Source organism: Hypanus sabinus, chromosome 6, assembly GCF_030144855.1.
Source record: "Hypanus sabinus isolate sHypSab1 chromosome 6, sHypSab1.hap1, whole genome shotgun sequence".
Taxonomy (NCBI): Eukaryota; Metazoa; Chordata; class Chondrichthyes; order Myliobatiformes; family Dasyatidae; genus Hypanus; species Hypanus sabinus.
Window position 1 is genome coordinate 165706987 of NC_082711.1, and position 20161 is coordinate 165727147.

General features: G+C 42.9%; 1 protein-coding gene across 8 annotated transcripts in view; it reads right to left on the reverse strand.

The window, feature by feature from the left end:
* Positions 1-20161, reverse strand: part of hnf1ba (HNF1 homeobox Ba) — a 107530-nt gene that overhangs the window by 8300 nt on the left and 79069 nt on the right. For 7 of the 8 annotated variants that reach the window (XR_009512821.1, XR_009512820.1, XR_009512819.1 and 4 more), the window contains one exon: positions 5868-6101. The exons of the other annotated variant lie outside the window; for it this stretch is intronic. The gene's annotated coding sequence lies outside the window, so the exon portion shown is untranslated. The remainder of the gene's footprint in view (positions 1-5867; positions 6102-20161) is intronic. 8 annotated transcript variants of the gene reach the window in all.

Genomic DNA, 20161 nt, shown 5'->3' on the forward strand with positions numbered 1-20161 from the left:
CATAAGACATAGGAGCAGAATGAGGCCATTCAGCCCATCAAGTAGCTCTGCTATCTCATCATGGCTAATCCCAGATCCCATTCAACTCCGTACACCTGCCATATCCCTTGATACCCTGACCAATCAGGAACCTATCAATTTCTGCTTTAATTATACCCACGGACTTGGCCTCCACCGCAGCCTGTGGCAGAGCATTCCACAGATTCATCACTCTCTGGCTAAAAACATTCCTCCTTACTTCTGTTCTAAAAGGTCGCCCCTCAATTTTGAGGTTGTCTCCTCTAGTTCTTCACCTCAAGGAAGGACATACAGTGTGTCCTTGGAGTTGGTGTAACATAGAGATGCCAGAATGGTTATCACAACTACTGAGTTACAAATGAGGAGAGATTATGCAAGACCATCCTATATTCACATTACGAAATGTATAAGGCTCTGAAAAGAAATGATAAGGTAGATACCGAGACACTGTTTTCTTGGTGCAGAGAATCCAAAAGCAGTGGAAATGATTGACTATTTTGGGCAGAGAAATGGAGAAGTTTCTTTACTCAGAAGGTTGTTAATGTTTGGAATATCCTATCCTTAAAGGATGTTAATGACCAGATGTTGAGTGTATTCAGAACTGGGATTGATAGGGAATTAAGTGATATGGGATAAGGGGACAAGAACTGGTCAGAGTCCCTCAAGCATGATGGGCTCAAGTACCTCTTCCTGTGTGTGTGACTATTATTCTACGGTGTGAGTGCTACATAATAATGACCAGATAATCCATGTTATTTGAACCTGGACAGGGTTTAAAGGAGGTTCATGAAAATGATTCCAGGTTTGAATGGCTTGTTATATATGAAGAGCATTTGATGGCTCTGGGCGTGTATTCACTAGAATTCAGAAGAATGAGGGGTGACCTCATTGAAACCTATCGAATGGTGAAAGGCCTTGATAGAGTGGATGTGGAGAGGACGTTTCCTGTGGTGATCAAGTCTAAGACCAGAGGACACAGCCTCAGTTTAGAGGGGTGTCCTTTTAGAATGGAGATGAGGAGGAATTTCTTTAGCCAGAAAATGGTGAATCTGTGGAATTCTTTGTCACAGGCAGCTCTGGTGACAAAATCTTTATGTATATTTAAGGTAGAAGTTGATAGATTCTTGATTGGTAAGGGTATAAAAGGATACGGGGAGAAGGCAGGAGATTGGGACTGAGAGGAAAAATGGATCAGCCATGTTGAAATGGCAGTGCAGACTCGATGGGCCAAATGGTCTAATTCTGCTCCTATACCTTATACTGGGACTATACAGGGTACTGGGAATGATTCCCTCACTCTTCTCTGAAATAGTGAAATGTAACATTTTACACAAGGGAGCAAATAGGAACTCACTTTACCACCACAGCTAATACATTACACTACGTCACAGTGGAGAGTAAGCCTAGAATTTTGAGCTGATATTCCTGTAATGGGGTTTAAATCCACAGCTCTTGACTAAGTGGCGAGATTTTTACTGTAAATCATACAGAGCCCTGACCAATGCAAGTGCTGAGTTAATTAAATATGTTTTAGTATTTCTGTACTGGATCCATACCCATAATGCTCCAGTTCCAATCTTTCTTAGCCCTCTCACCGTTCCATGAACAATTCTTCAGAACAAAATGCACTGTCACATTCATTAAGGGCAGAAACCAGTTGAATCGAGAGTCAGACCAAAGTAATATTTGGTATGGCATTGCGGCAGTGTCACTTCAGATAGAACTGGCTGCAACCCATCACTTTCTAGATGCGTCAGTGAGCCTGAGATCAGCTATTGCTCATTGTTACGGGTGAGGCACGGGGGAAGTGCATTACCATTGTAAATTTTTAAAAACATGTTAAGTGTCTCGGAGGCTGGACAGACCCAGCTGCATTAATATGTTTTGCCCTTCACTGCCAAGAATAAACGGGTCATCTTACATACATGCTTGGCTCACTAAATTAAATATTGTTTTTAGATGATGTAATAACAGATTGTTTTCTTGGTTCTATGGCCTACTGTGCTCCTGAATTATTGAACAACTACTGGTGTATTATTCCCTACATCAGGATGTTCTTATCAAGATTAAAGATTAACTTTAATTGTCACATGTGGATTGAAACGTCAGAAAAATCGAGTGAAGTGTGTTATTTCCATCAATGGCCAACACAGTCCAAGGATGTGCTGTGGACAGCCTATGCCTCCGGCGCATGCCCACAAATCACTAACCCTAACCCTTACTGTGCGTCTTTGGAATGTGCGAGGAAATGAAAGGAAACCCACATGGTCATGAGGAGAACATACAAACTCCCTATAGACAATAGCAGGAACTGAACCCCGATTGGTGAATGCTAGTGTTGCACATTGCTGCGCTAACCGCTACCCACTCCCCCCATTGCGGGACTGCCCCGTTGCCCGGTGTTGAACTTCATCCAGAAGAAGTGCTGAATGTATAGTCAGCTCACAATATCTGTGCTAACGTTAGTTCTTCAACTGGAATGATCTATAACAGCCCCCTATTCTTCATATTTCACTTTAATCTTCCTTTTCAAATGCTTATCAAACTTCTATTTAAATTATATTGAGATCGCTATTCAAATTGTAGTAAAATATTCAATATTCACAAACATTCAGCATGGAAAACAAAATTATTTTCAATTTGGCGTTTGCATTCTTCTGCCAATGATCGGGAGTTAACAGGCTCTAATTACCGATTCAATGGGAATAACCTTTCATTGTTAGTCTCTTCAAAGCATCTTCATAAATTTCAGAAAAAAAATCAGACAGCAGTTTGAAAAGTCAATATTTTCTTGCACTCTTTGTAAATACCTAAGCAAGTCCAATGAGTCCAACGCTGGCCATTATGTTATCAGGCCATACAGAGCTGATCTACAAGACTGAACACACAGCAGAATACAAAAACAAGGTTCTTGAACGAAATCCGTTCTTCCCATGCCACCACACTCCTGGCCCCCAACAACACGATGGTCATTAAACAAACTGGGAAGTATAGGTGTGGCATTGCAGCAGGATCACCAGACAATTAATGATAGCTTCTTTTAATTATCGACTTCATGATAACTTGTTGTGCTCTATGTGAGGGGTTGATAAAGGTATGATGTGGCGGTTCTTCTTTTAACAGGGAGGGGTAGTGCCAATGATAGCTTTTAGGGACGGACTAATTTATTGAAACAGCAAACATAATAACCCAAAGATAAGAAGACGCCAGGAGATGTCATTAAGTCCAGACCCCTGTGACACAGGTATTGGCAATACAAACATTACTGATCCTTTAAAGCAGCAATAGTCCTTAAACTAAGACAATCTTATGAACGTCCTATCAGTTGTCCTACCTGGGTAAATTTGTCCTATCTGACAATATGTGATTAGGAACATTGAAGGGAAAGATTTATTGTAGCATATTTACATATGAACCTGCAGTGACTCCAAAATGATTTAACCCAAATGCCAATGCAATAAATAGCCAGTTCAGAGGCTTGGCACTTGCACTGTTGCACATGCAAAGGGAGGTCTGGGATAAAGACTGAGTCTGATTTCCCACCCCATACCTGGTTCAAATGTGGCTTTCCCCCCCAAGGTTTTGGCAACACTGAATGAACCCTACAAGTTCTACCTGCATTTACATTTTTAGGAGAGGATCAGAGGGTATTCCAAAGAAAACATAACCTTCAAGCCATAAGGGATTTCCAAAATGATCTGAGGTTGCGTTGTAGCTTTACTGCACACTCAGAGAATGACATTCTCTCTAATAGACTATAAGCCATAGGAACAGAATTAGGCTACTTGGCTCATCAGGGCTGATTTATTCATCCCCCTCAACCCCATTCTCCTGTCTTCTCCCCGTAACTTTCGACATCTTTACTAATCAACCTCCACTTTAAATTTATCCAGTGGCTCAGCCTCCACAGCTGTCTGTGGCAATGAATTCCACAGATTCACCAGCCTCTCTTTAAGCCAGGGGTTCCTAAACTTCACTATGCCAAGACCCCTGAACCTCCGCTTTGAAGAATACAGTGGGCACATCAGAACATCGAAAACACAAGAACATTTTACTCCACGTGCGCACAATCTCCATCCTCACACACACTGGGAACCCTTTCTCTGGTTGTGTATATACAATATGGTCTTTCCTGACATTTAAACTCATGCAATTCCTCTTGTTTAAATCCAAACTTTCAAATAAAATAAATGTCATAATCTTTTCCTCCAGTATGCAGACAGATATACTATCACGATATGTTTTCTTTCTGTTACGTGATCCATTAATTGCTTTGTTAGGTGGACATTATGAGCCAAATGGCCTCTTTCCCCATCCAAAACATGCTATTCTACACATCTATAACCTATCCTATCTCTGCATAATATGTATTCATTGCTTGCAGTTTCTCTATAAAATACACAGGGTGTGCTGTTTGCTTTCCCTGTCAACCTTTTCTTCAGTGACAGTGAAATGAAAATGGATATCACCGCACTGAGTCACGTGGACTGCAGAATGACTCATGTGACTTAATGTCTTTTCAGGAAGTAGAACTTCAGCAGTCTGTCCCTCACTTTCAATCCTTAGCCAGCAGTGTGACTCCAGTTACCTCTTTCAAATGCCCGGGGAAGGGAAAATAGGGAATGGCTGCCTAGCTCTTGCCTTGTCTCCCCTGAACACATTCACTCTTTCCCAGATACAGCTCTGCACAGCCATCCTTTCTTCATCCTGGGTTTACACATTTTGAAAAGTGTCAAACCTTCATAAAATAATGGACAAGTGATGTCTTTGTAACAAATATCAGATAAGGGCCAATGGTCGAAGGCCCTGGTTTGGCACTTAGGGATACTGGAGACCTGATATCTGTGAGGCTGTATGTCAGAGGTCTGATGTCTGTGGGTCTGGGCCAGGGACTGGAGGTTGGAGGCCCAGAGTTGGACTGTCCTGGGCTTGAAGGCTTATCAGTGTGTGTGAGAGACGTGGGTTTGGTGGGAGAGAAGAAAGGGCTGTTGTTGTTTTGTTGCTTATGTTTGTTGTTGTGATGTTTATGTTGTTCTGCTGAACACAGTGGGCATTCTATGTTGGCACTAGAATGTGTGGTGACACTTATGAGCTGCCCCGGCACATCCTTAGATTGTGTTGGTTGTCAACTCAAACAATGCATTTCACTATATATTCAATGTACATGTGATAAATAATCTGAATGTGATTATGTTATTTCAACACAGGATAGATCTTGAAAAATGTATAAATTAAAAATTAAGAATGACAACAATCACATTGATTGGTTATACTCAGATATAAGATGGCCATTATGACCTTTGCCCCATAGCATTATCCAGATGTCATGGTCCAGGCAGGGCCATCTTTCACGAGGTTTCTATATTTCCTTACAAAGCCCTGCTGTAGGCTCATTGAAATTGTGCTAACATTAAAGATGACAAACAAGAGAAAATCTGCAGATGCTGGAAATCTGAGCAACACACATGAAATGCCGGAGGAACTCGGCAGGCCAGGCAGGATCTCTCAAAAGCAACCAGGAAAACCCCAAACCATGTACAAAACACAATGAAGCCTCATATTAGCTATTTCCAGCTGTAAAAAGTCTCTGGCTGTCTACTCTATCTATGCCTCTTATAATTTTGAAAACCTCTATCATCTCACCTCTCATCCTCCTTCACTCCAAAGAGAAAAGCTTTATGTCATTCAACCTATCTTCATAAGACATGCTCTCTAATGCAGACACTGTCCTGATAAAGCTCCTCTACACCCTCCCTAAGGCTTCCACATCCTTCCTATAGTGAGGCAATGACAACTGAACACAACACCACAAGTGTGGTCTAACAAGAGTTCGAGGGCTACAACATTACCTCACGGGATTGCACCGTTGGATGGTTGGAACGACTTTTGATAGTACGAGCGTTCAATTCCCGCTGCCGTCTGTTAGAGTTTGTATGTTCTCCCCGTGACAGTGTAGGCTTCCTCCCACAGTCCAAAGGTTGGTAGGTTAATTGGTCATTGTAAAATGTCCCATGATTAGGCTGGCATTAAATTTGGAGATTGCTGTGCGGTACAGCTCAAAGGGCCGGAAGGGCTAATTCACACTGCATGTCAATAAATAAATAAATAAATAAATAGATTTCCGCCATTTATGAATGATATACAGTATAAAACTCAGATTCATATTGTAGCTATATAAAACTACATAATCTGCAACATAAGATTATTGTGCACAGTTCTGGTTAAAAAAAAAGTTTACTTCTGTGACATCTCAAGCACACACATTTTCACTAGTTCCACCGAGCCATCCATCAAGGAACAGTGACTATAATCCCTGCTGGAAAGGCTGGCAATTATTAAGACATACTGTACATTAAACTAATATTTTGATTAGGGACCCTTCATGCACTGTGACACTGGCTCAACAGGGAACTCATCTGAGTCTATTGGAGTATGAAGGCATTATTAATCAAGTCAGTTTAAGGCTAAACTGTTAGCATATTGATTGATAGTGATTTTCAAAGGAAACCTCGTTTGCTTAGGAGTTTCAGTCTGCTTGAGTGCACAACTGATTGAGATTTGTGTATCAGAACCTCTACAAGCATTGAAATTCAATGTCTATTTGATGTATATTAACCTTTATTCATCTAATGGAAATAAATGACAAATTTTATGTTCAAGAGAAAAGCTGCAGATGCTGGAAACCCAAGCAACGCACGCAAAATGCTGGAGGAACTCAGCAGGCCAGGCAGCGTCTGTGAAAAGATGATCCAAAACATCGACTACTCTTTTTTCATAGATGCTGTCTGAGCTCCTTCAGCATTTCAAGTGTGTTGCATAAGTTTTATGTAATTAGATACAAGTGTCTGTATAGAGATGAGGTGATATATTTATACTCTTAATACAGAAGAAATAGTATTATTCTACTTTGAAATAAGCATGAAATTGGATCTACACATATTGTTGTGGTTAGCACAACGCTTTAGGGTACCAGTGACTCGGGTTCAATTCCAGCCTGGAAGGGGTTTGTACGTTCTCTATGTGACTGCGTGGGTTTCCTCTGGCTGCTCTGGTTTCCTCCCATGGTCCAAACACTTACCAGTTGGTAAGTAAATTGGTCATTGTAAAATGTCCTGTGGTTAGGTTTGGTTTAAATTGAGGATTACTGGGCAGCGCAGCTTAAAGGGCTGGAAGCGCCTCTTCTGTACGTCAATAAAAATTTTAAAATGCAGGAGGAATTCAGCAGGTCAGGCAGCATCTATGGAAAGGAATAAAGAGGCAACGTTTCAGGCTGACAGCCTTCATCAGTACTGGAAAGGAAGGGCGAAACGCCACAGTAAGGAGTAGGGAGGGTAAGGAGTACAAACTAGAAGATGATTGGTGAGACCTGGTGAGGGGGAAGGAAGTGAGGAGCCAGAAGGTAATAGGTGAGAACAGGTGAGGGGGAAGGAATTGAGGAGCCAGGTGAGACCAGATGAGGGGGAAGGAAGTGAGGAGCCAGGTGAGACCAAGAGAGGGGGAAGGAAGTGAGGAGCCAGAAGGTGATAGGTGAGACCAGGTGAGGGTGAAGGAAGTGAGGAGCCAGAAGGAGATAGGTGAGAACAGGTGAGGGGGAGGAAGTGAGGAGCCAGAAGGTGATAGGTGAGAACAGGTGAGGGGGAGGAAGTGAGGAGCCAGAAGGTGATAGGTGAGAACAGGTGAGGGGAAGGAATTGAGGAGCCAGGTGAGACCAGATGAGGGGGAAGGAAGTGAGGAGCCAGGTGAGACCAAGAGAGGGGGAAGGAAGTGAGGAGCCAGAAGGTGATAGGTGAGACCAGGTGAGGGTGAAGGAAGTGAGGAGCCAGAAGGAGATAGGTGAGAACAGGTGAGGGGGAGGAAGTGAGGAGCCAGAAGGTGATAGGTGAGAACAGGTGAGGGGGAGGAAGTGAGGAGCCAGAAGGTGATAGGTGAGAACAGGTGAGGGGAAGGAATTGAGGAGCCAGGTGAGACCAGATGAGGGGGAAGGAAGTGAGGAGCCAGGTGAGACCAAGAGAGGGGGAAGGAAGTGAGGAGCCAGAAGGTGATAGGTGAGACCAGGTGAGGGTGAAGGAAGTGAGGAGCCAGAAGGAGATAGGTGAGAACAGGTGAGGGGGAGGAAGTGAGGAGCCAGAAGGTGATAGGTGAGAACAGGTGAGGGTGAGGAAGTGAGAAGCCAGAAGGTGATAGGTGAGACCAGGTGAGGGGGAAGGAAGTGAGGAGCCAGAAGGTGATAGGTGAGAACAGGTGAGGGTAAAGGAAGTGAGGAGCCAGAAGATGATAGGTGAGAACAGGTGAGGGGGAAGGAAGTGAGGAGCCAGAAGGTGATAGGTGAGAACAGGTGAGGGGGAGGAAGTGAGGAGCCAGAAGGAGATAGGTGAGACCAGGTGAGGGGGAAGGAAGTGAGGAGCCAGAAGATGATAGGTGAGAACAGGTGAGGGGGAAGGAAGTGAGGAGCCAGAAGGTGATGTGAGAACAGGTGAGGGGGAAGGAAGTGAGGAGCCAGAAGGAGATAGGTGAGACCAGGTGAGGGGGAAGGAAGTGAGGAGCCAGAAGATGATAGGTGAGAACAGGTGAGGGGGAAGGAAGTGAGGAGCCAGAAGGTGATAGGTGAGAACAGGTGAGGGTAAAGGAAGTGAGGAGCCAGAAGATGATAGGTGAGGGGGAAGGAAGTGAGGAGCCAGAAGGTGATAGGTGAGAACAGGTGAGGGGGAAGGAAGTGAGGAGCCAGAAGATGATAGGTGAGAACAGGTGAGGGGGAAGGAAGTGAGGAGCCAGAAGGTGATAGGTGAGAACAGGTGAGGGGGAAGGAAGTGAGGAGCCAGAAGGTGATAGGTGAGAACAGGTGAGGGGGAGGACGTGAGGAGCCAGAAGGAGATGTGAGAACAGGTGAGGGGGAAGGAAGTGAGAAGCTGGAAGATGATAGATGGACTTGGTAAAGTCACTTAAATACCTGATTTCATGGAAGTTTTGTAGTACTTGAAATGCAACATTGAGTAACATAAATGTCTAGAAATGAAAGCTTGCCTTACTTCTATCAGTTACAATGCACCTCGGAAAAGCTATTCTTTTTTTTGGCAAAGACACAGCTCTTTGGTGTCAATTGAATCATATAGAGGCAGGTTGCCCTTTTCTTTGGCCAGTAATTTAGAAGGGAACTGCCAGCTACGTCCTTCTCACAAGCCGGCGTGCTAATGAACTCCATTGCGGCAAGGAAGTCCTAATTGTGCTGGAGTCCAGCGTCTCTTCCTGATTGTACTGATTGCAGCTTCACATCTGCTCTAGGCAGTCATGACTGCTACATCAAGTGCAGCTCTGTTCATGTGACTGGCCTTGCTGACCTTCATTTACAATGTAAAACTACAGGAGGTTTCAATAAGAAATTAATGAGACGGAAAGCCAATAACCAAAGACAAATGTAATATTTCTAAGTTTGCCTTCAACATGAAACTGGGTGGGACTGTGAGTTATGAGGAGAATGCTTCAAGGTGACCAAATTAAGAGAATGGGTAGATTGAGAATAATGTATATAAATGCAAGGTTGTTAACTTGTGCAGGAAACTCAGAAAAGCAGAGTATTGTTAGAATGGTGACAGATTGGCAAATGTTGATGTGCTCAGGAACCAGGTGTCCTTGAACAAAAGTCGCTGAATGCAAACATGCAAATGTAGCAAGCAATAAAGAAGTCAAGTGGCATGTTACCCTTTGCTGCAAGAGAATTTATAACCATATGTGAGGCCGCACCTAGAGTACTATACACCATTACCCAAGAAAGGACTTACTTGCCATAAAGGGATGCAACAACAGTTCTTCCTGGCTGCTTTTGGGGAGGGTGGGGCCAGAGGAGAGATTGGGTCATCTTGACTTGTGTTCCAGAGTTCAGAACTTTATTCCTCTTCTGCACAATCATTTTTTTTATTGTAACTTATGGTGTTTCTTTATGTCTTGCGCTGTAACGCAGCCACAATACGACATGTGATAATAAACCTGATTCTGATTTAAATCAGGACTAAGCGAAGTGTGCAAAATTCCGACAGGTCTCCAAAAGCATTCTTCCCAGCTGGGAAGGCGAGGGTAGAGTGTCGAGGCAGGGGACCCCATCACAGTGTGCAGGGCATGCCATTTAGGATTGAGAAGGGAAAAATAGCGTCAATCTGAGGATATTCCATGACTGATGCAGAGCCCAAGCCGCTTCACCTCTTTAAGAAGAGGACAGATAAATTTCTAGACAACACAGGCACCAAAAGTTATGAGGAGGCAGTGGGTTAATGGGATTAAGCAAGTTCAATCAAGGTTATAATGAATGACTGAGGGGACGAGAAGCACTGAATGGCCTACCCCACTCCTACTTTTCTGCTTCTGTGCTTCTGCTTTTTCTAATTATATTTTAGCAGTTTAATGATTTTAAACATACTTTATTTTTTACGGTTAATTATTAAAAGTGTTTTTAGTTTTTGGAGGTACTGAGAGACAGTGGACAATGCCTCTGACGCCACGAGTTATCTGAAGGCCATCAGGACGCCTCAGCGTGGCCCTGGTCACTGCTCACTGCCCAATCTGCTGTGCAGGACGGTGCCTGCGGTGAGGTTTTCCGGACGGTCAGAGCTGTGCAGGTGCAGAAGCTGTGGAGCAATTCTGGGTTTAGTTTTAGCCGGTGATGGTGCAGTGAAGGGTGTCCGTGGGAGAGCACGCTGGCGTCAGTGATCATAATTCAATTAGATGCAATATCACTGTTGATAAGAAAAAAAGATAAAAGAGGGAAAAAAATTGCAAACGGAGGGAAGGGAAGTGTTGCCAGACGGAGAACCGGTCTGGGAAGAATGGAACCAACTTGAAGATGAACACAAGAGGTTCTGCTGGAAATCCAGATTAACACACACAAAATGCTCGGCAGGTCAGGGAATAACTATGCAAGGATAATCAGTTAATGTTTTGAGCTGAGACCTTTCATCATCATCCAGCATTTTGTGTGTTACTTGAAAGAGTACGTATAGAGATTGAGACTGAGTGTAAACATGTTCCCACAAAATAATGCTAGGACCACCAATCTAGTGCTCCTTGGATGTCAAGTAGGACAGAGCGTAAGATAAGGCAAAAAATTGGAATTTTAATGTAGGGCACTGAGAGCTTAATACAGGCAGAAAGTGTGTAGGAAATATAGGAGTGAAATTAAAAAGGAGATGTGAAAAGCAGAGAAAAGATATGGAAAACTCCATCATGTTTCCTGATGATGTAAAAGGAGGCTGACTGCCCCCGGAATCATTGTGACTCTCAGAAGATCTCATCAATCCCATTCTCCCGTTTACTTCCCTGTTCCCTATTCCCTCTTGCATGAACTGTCAACTTTCCTCTGGTTATCTTGCCACATATCTGTGGAGACACAGGAGATTCTGCAGATACTGCACAGCTGGAGTAGCACACACAAAATGCTGGAGGATCTCAGCAGGTCAGGCTGCATCCATGGAGAGGAATAAACAGTTGACGTTTCGGGCCAAGACCCTTCAACAGGACTGGAAAGAAAGATGGAAGAATCCAGAATAAGGTGAGCAGAGAGGAAGGATTACAAGCTGCAGGGGGCAAGCGGGTGGTTGGGGGAAGGAGTGAAATGAGAAGCAACGCGCACAATACGCTGGAGGAAATCAGCAGATCGGGCAGTATCCGTGGAAACGAGCAGTCAACGTTTCCACGGATGCTGCCCAGCCTGCTGAGTTCCTCCAGCGTGTTGTACGCGTTGCTTTGATGCCAGCATCTGCAGTGTACTTTGTGTTTACGAGTGAAGTGAGAAGCTGGGAAGTGATAGGTGGAAGAAGTAAGGGGCTGAAGAAGGAGGAATCTGATAGGAGAGGTCAGTGGACCTTGAGAGAAAGGGAAGGAGGAGGTGACCAGAGGGAAGCGATAGGCAGGTGAGAAGAGAAGAAGTAAGAAGAACGAGGAATGGAAAATAAAGAGAAGGGAGAAGGGAGGAGGGAGGAAGAAGGAAGAGACATTACTGGAAGTTAGAAAAATCAATGTTCAAGCTGTCAGTTTGGAGGCTACTCAGATGGAATATGAGGTGTTGCTCCTCCAACCTCAGAGAGGCCTCATCATGGCAGTTGATACCCCATTAACCTGAGAGTACATTTAAACTGCCCTAGACTGTATGTTAGAAGAGCAGAAACCTAGAGGCTTTTCTTCAGTCAAAATAAACATAACTGACAGAAAGGCCTCTAATGTAATTTTAAAATTATATTTTATTAAGAGCTTACCTACTAATTGCAATCATTTCTTGGCTGTACTAGATGAAGTCTGATAAACTGACAATCCACAAGAGATTATTTCCAGACAATCAGGATAAATTATTTCAGTAAGCGTTCCCTGGCTTTGTCCAACGCCAGTTGATGAAATACATTTTTTATTAACGTACATGTTGAAGCAAGCTGGTAAGAGTTTTGGTCTCACTGGGGCGGGTGTTGGGGGGGGGGGGGAAGGAGAATTTCATTTCACAGAGAGCTTCGTGGTTGGACTTTACAAAGACATTTTAATTGCTGACATTGGAACATTAACTAGGAAATGCTGCCAACAGTAAATGCCAACAATAACAAACAAACCTCAGCTTAGTATGGAAGCACCAATGCTCAGCAACAAAAACCTATACAGGAAGAGGTGGATACAGCCCAGTCCATCATAGGCAAATACCTCCCCACCATTGAGTACACTTATATGGAGCACTGGCACAAGAAAGCAGATTCCATCCTCAAAGACACCTCCACCATTCTGGCTATGCTCTCTTCTTGCTACTAGAGACAGGAGATTCAGAAGCCCTATGTCCCACACCACCAGGTTCTGAAACATTAATGACCCTACAACTATCAGGCCCCTAAATCAGCGTGGATAACTTCAATTGTCACCACTCTGAACTGATTCTACGACCTACAAACGCACTCTCATGGACCCATTACAACCCTTGCTCTCAGCATTATTTTACTGCAGTTTCTCCTTTTGCACATTGGATGTTTGTCAGTCTTTGTTTATGAACAGTTTCTCATGAAATCCTATTGTCTTTCTTTTTTCCCCGTAATTGCCTGCAAGGAAATGAACCACAAGGTAGTATGTGGTAGCATATACACATTTCGATAATAAATTTACTTTGAACTTTTAACTTGGAACAAAAGAAAGCACAGAGGACAGAGTGTGCTCACTGTTGAAGAATAAATTTGGTGACAATTACCATTTCTTTTTAACTTTGTGAAGTCCTTTGTGAATGGCTTTCTTCATAGATTCTTCAACTGTCTATGCCTCAGGTTTACATAATGTCACCTTCAACCTCTCCCTCTGTTGTTTTTCACTAACAGGAGCCTCCATTTCTTTCCTGTGTCAACCTTTGTATCTGTCTGATCATGTAAGCCACCTTGGAAAATTACATGCAGCATGCTGTCGATTTGAAAATCAAATTGGAAAACTGATGGAAACTCAAGTCTTTTCAGGTCATTATACAAATCACATATTGCAATTTATAATTTAGCACCCCCCCCCAATGAAATATAAGCTAAAAAGAGTAAGCTCCTGCTCCTGCCATTGGGAAGGTGGTACAGGAACCTTAGATCCCACACCATTAGGTTCATAAACAGTTATTACCCTTCAACCATCAGATTCCTGAACCAGTATGGATAACTTCACTCACCTCAACTCTGAACTGATTCCATAACCTGTGGCCTCACCTTCAAGAACTCTACAACTTATGTCCTCAATGTTATTTATTATTATTAATGTTGTATTTTTTTTGTATCCGCAGTTTGTCTTCATTTGCACATTTGTCAGTCTGTGTTTATGTGTAGTTTTGCATTGTATTCCTTTGTTCTACTGTGAATTTCCGTAAGAACATGAATCTCAGGATAGTACATGGGGACATACTTTGATAATAAATGTACTTTGAACTTTGAAAAGTTGCCAGGCAAGTTGATAGGGTCATTAAGAAGGTATATGTTGTCTTTATCAGTTGGGGGATTGAGTTCAAGAGCCATGAGTCAATTTTGTAGCTCCATAAAACCCTGATTAGACTACATGGAGTATTGTATTCTGTACTGGTCACTTCAATATTGGAAGGACGTGGAGCTTTAGAGAGGGTGCTGAAGAGATTTATCAGGATGCTCCTTGGACTGGTGAGCATATTTTATGGGATAAGTCGAGCGAGCTAGGGCTTCTCTCTTCAGAGCAAAGGAGGATGAGAGGTGACTTGACAGAGGTGACCAAGGTGATGGAGTAGACAGCCAGAGACCTTTCCTGAGGGTGGAAATGGCTAACACAAGGGGGCTTAATTTTAAGGTGACTGGAGAAAAGTATAATGTCCGAACTAAAATTTTTACAGAGAATGGTGGGTGCATGGAACACAAAAGCAGGGGTTGTGGTAGAGGTAGATACATTAAAGACATTTTTAAAAACTTGGAGAGCTATGTAGGAGGGAAGAGTTAGACTGATTTTAGAGTAGGCTGAAAGGTCGGTGCACAATCATGGACCAAAGGCCCTGTACTGTGCTGTAATATTCTATGTTCTTATCAAAACTTCAGTTTTTCAAATAATTTTGTGGTTGAATTTGTATTAAAAATCATTTAAATACGTATGTCTTGCAAGCTGTTAGCCTTACCCATCCTGAACAAAATGGAAATTTGGGGGCTAACTTGGCTAACAGGGCTAATCATCAGTAACAAAGGTCATCCCTCGCCTGTCGGATGTGTATAACATGATAGGCCAGAACTAGCTGGCAGCAGCTAGACCAAACATATTCCCGTACACCTTTTACCAATCCCCAGGTACCAGCTTGCTAGTAGTAATTGTCTTGTGTGTCACAATGCAAACATATGGGTCGGCATGAGTAAGCCCTGCCTCTAAAAAGCCAAGAATTGCAGAAAACTAGAGAAACCACACCCCTAGGCCTTGCCTCTTTTAAGCACTTAACAGTGGCTGAAGAATTTACAATAAAACATACTTAAAAAACCAAGAATTATAAAGAATAAGAAATTTTATAATAATTAAAATCATTAGAGCAAACAGAATTTTAAAACACAAAGAATTCTGTAGATGCTGGAAATCCAGAGCCACACACACAAAATGCTGGAGGAGCTCAGCAAGTCAGTCAGCATCTGTGGAAGTTGGTAAACAGTCGATGTTCTGGGCCGAAACCCTTCACCAGGTCTGAGAAGGAAGGGGGACAACACCAGAATAAAAAGGTGGGGGGAGGAGAAGGAGGCTAGCTAGAAAGCGATAGGTAAAGCCAGGTGGGAGGGGGAGTTCAAGGGCTGAGGAAGAGGGAATCTGATAGGAGAGGAGAATGGACAATAGGAGAAAGGGAAGTGGGGGGGGGGACCCAAGGGGAGGTAATAGGCACATGACAAGAGGTAAAAGCTCACTGTGGGGAATAGAGGAAGTGGTGGGGGGGATTTGTTTACTGATAGGAGAAATCGATATTCATTCCATCAGGTTAGAGGCTACCCAGACAGAATATATATTCCCTGAGGGTGGCCTCATCTCGTCATAAGAGTAGGCCAGGGAGTAACACATCAGAATGGGAATGGGAATCGGTATTAAAATGTTTGGCCACTGGGAAGTCCTTCTTGTGGCAGATGGTGTGGAGGTGCTCAATGAAGCAGTCCCCAATTTACATTGGGTCTCACCAATATAGAGGAGGTGGCATCGGGAGCCCTGGACACAATAGGTGACCCCAGCAGATTCACAGGTGAAGTGTTGCCTCACTTGGAAGGACTGCCTGGGACCATGAATGGAGGTGAGGGAGGTAGTGAATGGGCAGGTGTAGCATTTGGGCAGCTTTTATTTAAAAGAAATAAACCACCTCCCACTTACCCTCCTGACATAGCCTTTCCGATGAATGGGCTTGCAGTGCCAAGTCTTAACATCAATGTTATCTTCATTAAGAACCCTCCAGGATATCCCCTCATTTCATTTCTATCATCAGGGAGCAGGTAAAGAGTGAAGACTCACATATGATTCATAAACAATTTCTTGCCCTGAATGATCCATGAATACTAACTCAGTATTTCTTTTTTGTTTGCACCATTTGTTTATTTTGTAATTTATTGGAAATTTATGACTTTATACTGTACTGCTGCTGTAAAACAATTAATTTCACAACATACAAGAGAGTGATAATAAAGTTGATTCTGGTCCTGAAGTCTAACCTGGGATATCCCAGCACAAGCACCAGGACATTCAGCAAGTTTATGCTCCACCTCAGTATTCCACAAGGAATCAGATGTTGGAGCAAAGCTGGGAAAGAGGATTCTCACCAGCAAGTTTGGGAATTCTGCTGAGCTGAGCCAGCAGATCCTCAGAGAAGCGGTAAATGCCGTCCATTTGATATGGACCAGGCAGAACTTTCCCAGCAAGTTCTAGCCCGATCATAGTGTGACCTGAAATAGCAATTCAGCAAAACCCTCATGTAACGGATTGGGAATAAATTATTTGCCCAGGATCTTCTTCCCAGAGAATGGAGTTTATTTTAATATTTCAACTACCATTTTCCTTTTAACAAAATTTTCACACTGTCAGGGCTCTCAATAAGAGTAGATTTGGGCAATTCGGCCCATTGAGATTTCTCTGCAGTAATTTGCTGTTTTTAAGCTCCTTTAAATTCTTTGGATTTCTTTCCCATATAAAGCTGATGTTTATGTTTGAACAAAAAATAGACTACAGAATAGACTAATAAATCCCTTTGATTTAATATTCAATGTAGACAAGTTATTTCAAAATGTTATCTTAATTTTAAAGTGTTAAAAATGGAGGTCTTCTCTACAACTAGTGAATATGAACCAGTCAGTAGCCAGCTATTCTCCATGTTAGATCTAATACAGTGCTCTTATTTATGTGCCAAGGTTCCATGGTGAACCAGATGAATATTGCTTCCAAAGTAACTTCACTTCCAGGCAAAGCTACGGTTGCTTCCATAATTGAAGATTCAAGAATGCCACTGATTGAGTGATTTCTGAATCACAAAGAATTATGGGAAGGATAGCCACCATTACTGACTGGTTGCTGGCTCTGCAACCGCTAACAGGAGCTTTATTTGTTCTATCTATTTAGCGCTATAGCGTGGAATCGGTCCTTCTGGCCCTTTAAGCCACATGGCCCAACAACTCCCGACAACCCTGATTTAATTCTGACCAGATTTACAATGACCAACTAAGCTACCGGGTAGGTCATTGGTCTGGGGGAGGAAACTGGATTGCCTGGGGAAAACCCACGCAATCCACATACAGGACATACGAACTCCTTACAGAGGAACCCAGGACTGAACTCTGATGCCCCAAGCTGGAATAGCATTGCGCTAACCGCGACGCCACCATGGCACCCAGAGTGAGGTGGTAGCAATTTGCAGCGGGGTTTATGAAATCGCTCTCAGCAACTCTGCTCTCTCAGCTTGGTGACCTTCAATGGTTGGTCAGTAGCACTTTCAGATTCATTGTTTCCATGCAATATCTCACATGTACTTTGATAAAACTCATCCAGTTTCTTCTTCTCTACCTTTTATTTCCTGCGATCTAGTAATCATCCAAAATCTCTGCACTCGTCCAGATCCGGCCTCTAGATCATCCCCAATTTATATTGTTCCACCTTTGGGGACCATTCCACAACTGCCTCATCCTGAAGTCTGGAATTCTCTCCCTCTCTCAACTCCTTAAATTTGGGTCTTAACTCTCCAGTCTCATTTCTCTAATTACCTCCTGAGCAATACTGTCAAACTTTATTTGAAAGAGATCCTTTCAAGTGGCTTGGGACAGACTGGAAGCATTAAATAAAATACAAGTTATTGGATGGTTAAGATTAAACAGTGTGGAAAAGATGCTGCACAGCCTAATCTCATGGCTTTCACTGAGATACGGAACTGCCTTCTTCTCCCTGCACAATATCTCACAGGAGGCATTACCTTAAGCAGCATTACTTTAAACAAAGGACGAGCCTGTATTCAGCTCACTGTTCTGCCAGGTTTATTTGCTTCAGCGCTGAACTGACTCTGCAGCGGTGAGCTGCAAACATTGACACTCGCCTCAGTGCTGAGCTGGCTCCACGGTTATGGCCTGCAGCCATCAGGCTCCAGGACCAGCTTCACCTCTCTCAATGCTGAGATGTCTCTGTGGCTGCGGACTCACTTTCAGTGACTCCGCGGTTAATGTTCTATGTGTTATTTGTTTACTTGTTAATTCTTTGCGCAATTGTTCTATTTTTACGCACACTGACAGTCTTTGCCTTGCGAGTTATTTTTTTTAACAGGTTCTGTTATTTTTCTTTGTTTTGTGACTGCCTGCAAGAAATCGAAACTCAAGGTTGTATACAGTGTACATGCTTTGATTATAAATGTTCTTTGAACTTTAAATTCTTTCCATTTCCATAATGAAAGCTTCATCAAATCGGCTTGATCACAATTCCCTTAAATAAGTCATTACTGCTTCTAAGAGGCAGTGTACCAATGACTCAGATTTATACAGCAGAAAGGATGCAATAAAGCCAACCCATGTGGAAAGAGAATTTACTCAGAGCAACCAGCAGGCTTCACATCTCAGTCCACCTTGAACTGAGCCGCACCCAACTGTCATAAAACAGACAGCTGCCTTGTTTTTGCTTGGAGTATTGCTCGGAGTGCAGCCGGTAACTGTCAGTGCTGTAATTTATGATGGCTTTTGCAATCTTGTATTCATTTGCTTTTCTTGTTAACTAACTATGTAGGTTTGTATCTTGATTGCTCACTCTCACCTCTTCACCCTTGCTGGTATTTAATAACACCCCCAGATAGGATTATGTGAGAGATACAACATGGAATAGGCCATTCAGCCCTGCCACTCCATGCTAGTATTTATACTCCACTCACATTTCCTCCTTTCTTATCTATCAGCTTAACCTTCCATTCCTCTCGCCCTCATCCGCTTATCCAGAGATTGCCCTTTCCTCTATTTAACCCACTTTCTGCTCTTCCACCACCTTCTGTTCTCTGGCTCTGAGCTAGTTTATAAACTATTACTCTCTCATGTTTTCCAGTTCAAAAGTAGTATCACCGACATCGAAACATGCCCACAAGAAAATGAATCTCAGGGTAATACTTGGTGACTTTGATAATAAATTTACTTCGAACCTTGAATTTTGAACATCTAGAACAGGTTTACATTTCTGTAGTACTTTTCATGACTTCAGAATGTCCAAAACCATACACCACCAATGAAATACTTTTGTAGATCTGTTGTAAATTAGGATTAACTGCCAATTTTCCATACAGCAAGTCCCACAAAATGTGAAACAGTAATTATCAGATGAGGTACTTTTGTTTTGTTGTTTGGGTGGGGATAAAGGTTGGCTTGATCTCTGGGAACAATTCCTACTTTTCAACTGAGAATCTTTTACTGTTGGCAAATGGAGCCTCGCTTTGGCAAGTCATTAGGCCGCCAAAATGGGGCATGTTACTCAATGTTTGTTTGTGTTGCAAGTTTGATTAAAAGAGACAATTGTAAAGGATAATCAGGGGCTTGCTGCAAGAATCCAGAAGTCCACTATTATACTTCTAGATCCTCTGTATTAATGTATTTGAGAGTGCTCAGTGACGTCCAATGTAAATTTGGTTGAAATCTTACTCATTTTCAAGTCTTAGAAAGTCTTTCATTCATATGGCCCCTTTAACATAGTAGAACATCCCAGGAGCATTGTCAGTAAAATTCAGCACCTAGTCACATAATGGGGGGGGAGGGGTTGGCAACACAGTGACTGTCTAGTGGCTCATATGTAACGCTGAGCTTTGGTGTTGCCTGTATGGTGTTTGTACATTTATCCTGTGTCCACATGGATTTTGTCTGGGCATTCCAATAGAAGACAAGTTGATTGGTGGGTAATCTAAGAAAGAAGGAAGGCTGGGCATAGGGCTAACAACCCCATCCCATTAAAAACCCAATTCTACAGAAATGCCAGCAGAAGCTCCAAAGACCCCAGCCCTGGGAGAGAAAAGATCTTCACCCTGACGATGTATAGGCAGACTACACCTGGACTTGAAACACTGGCCAGGGCAGTGGACTCTGGTGAACTGCTCTCAGTGGTCTATACCCCAGTAGGGGTAACAGGCTTAAGAACAACAAGAAAAAACTGCCCCCAGTATATATATAAGTGGTAGAGTCTAGAGGGA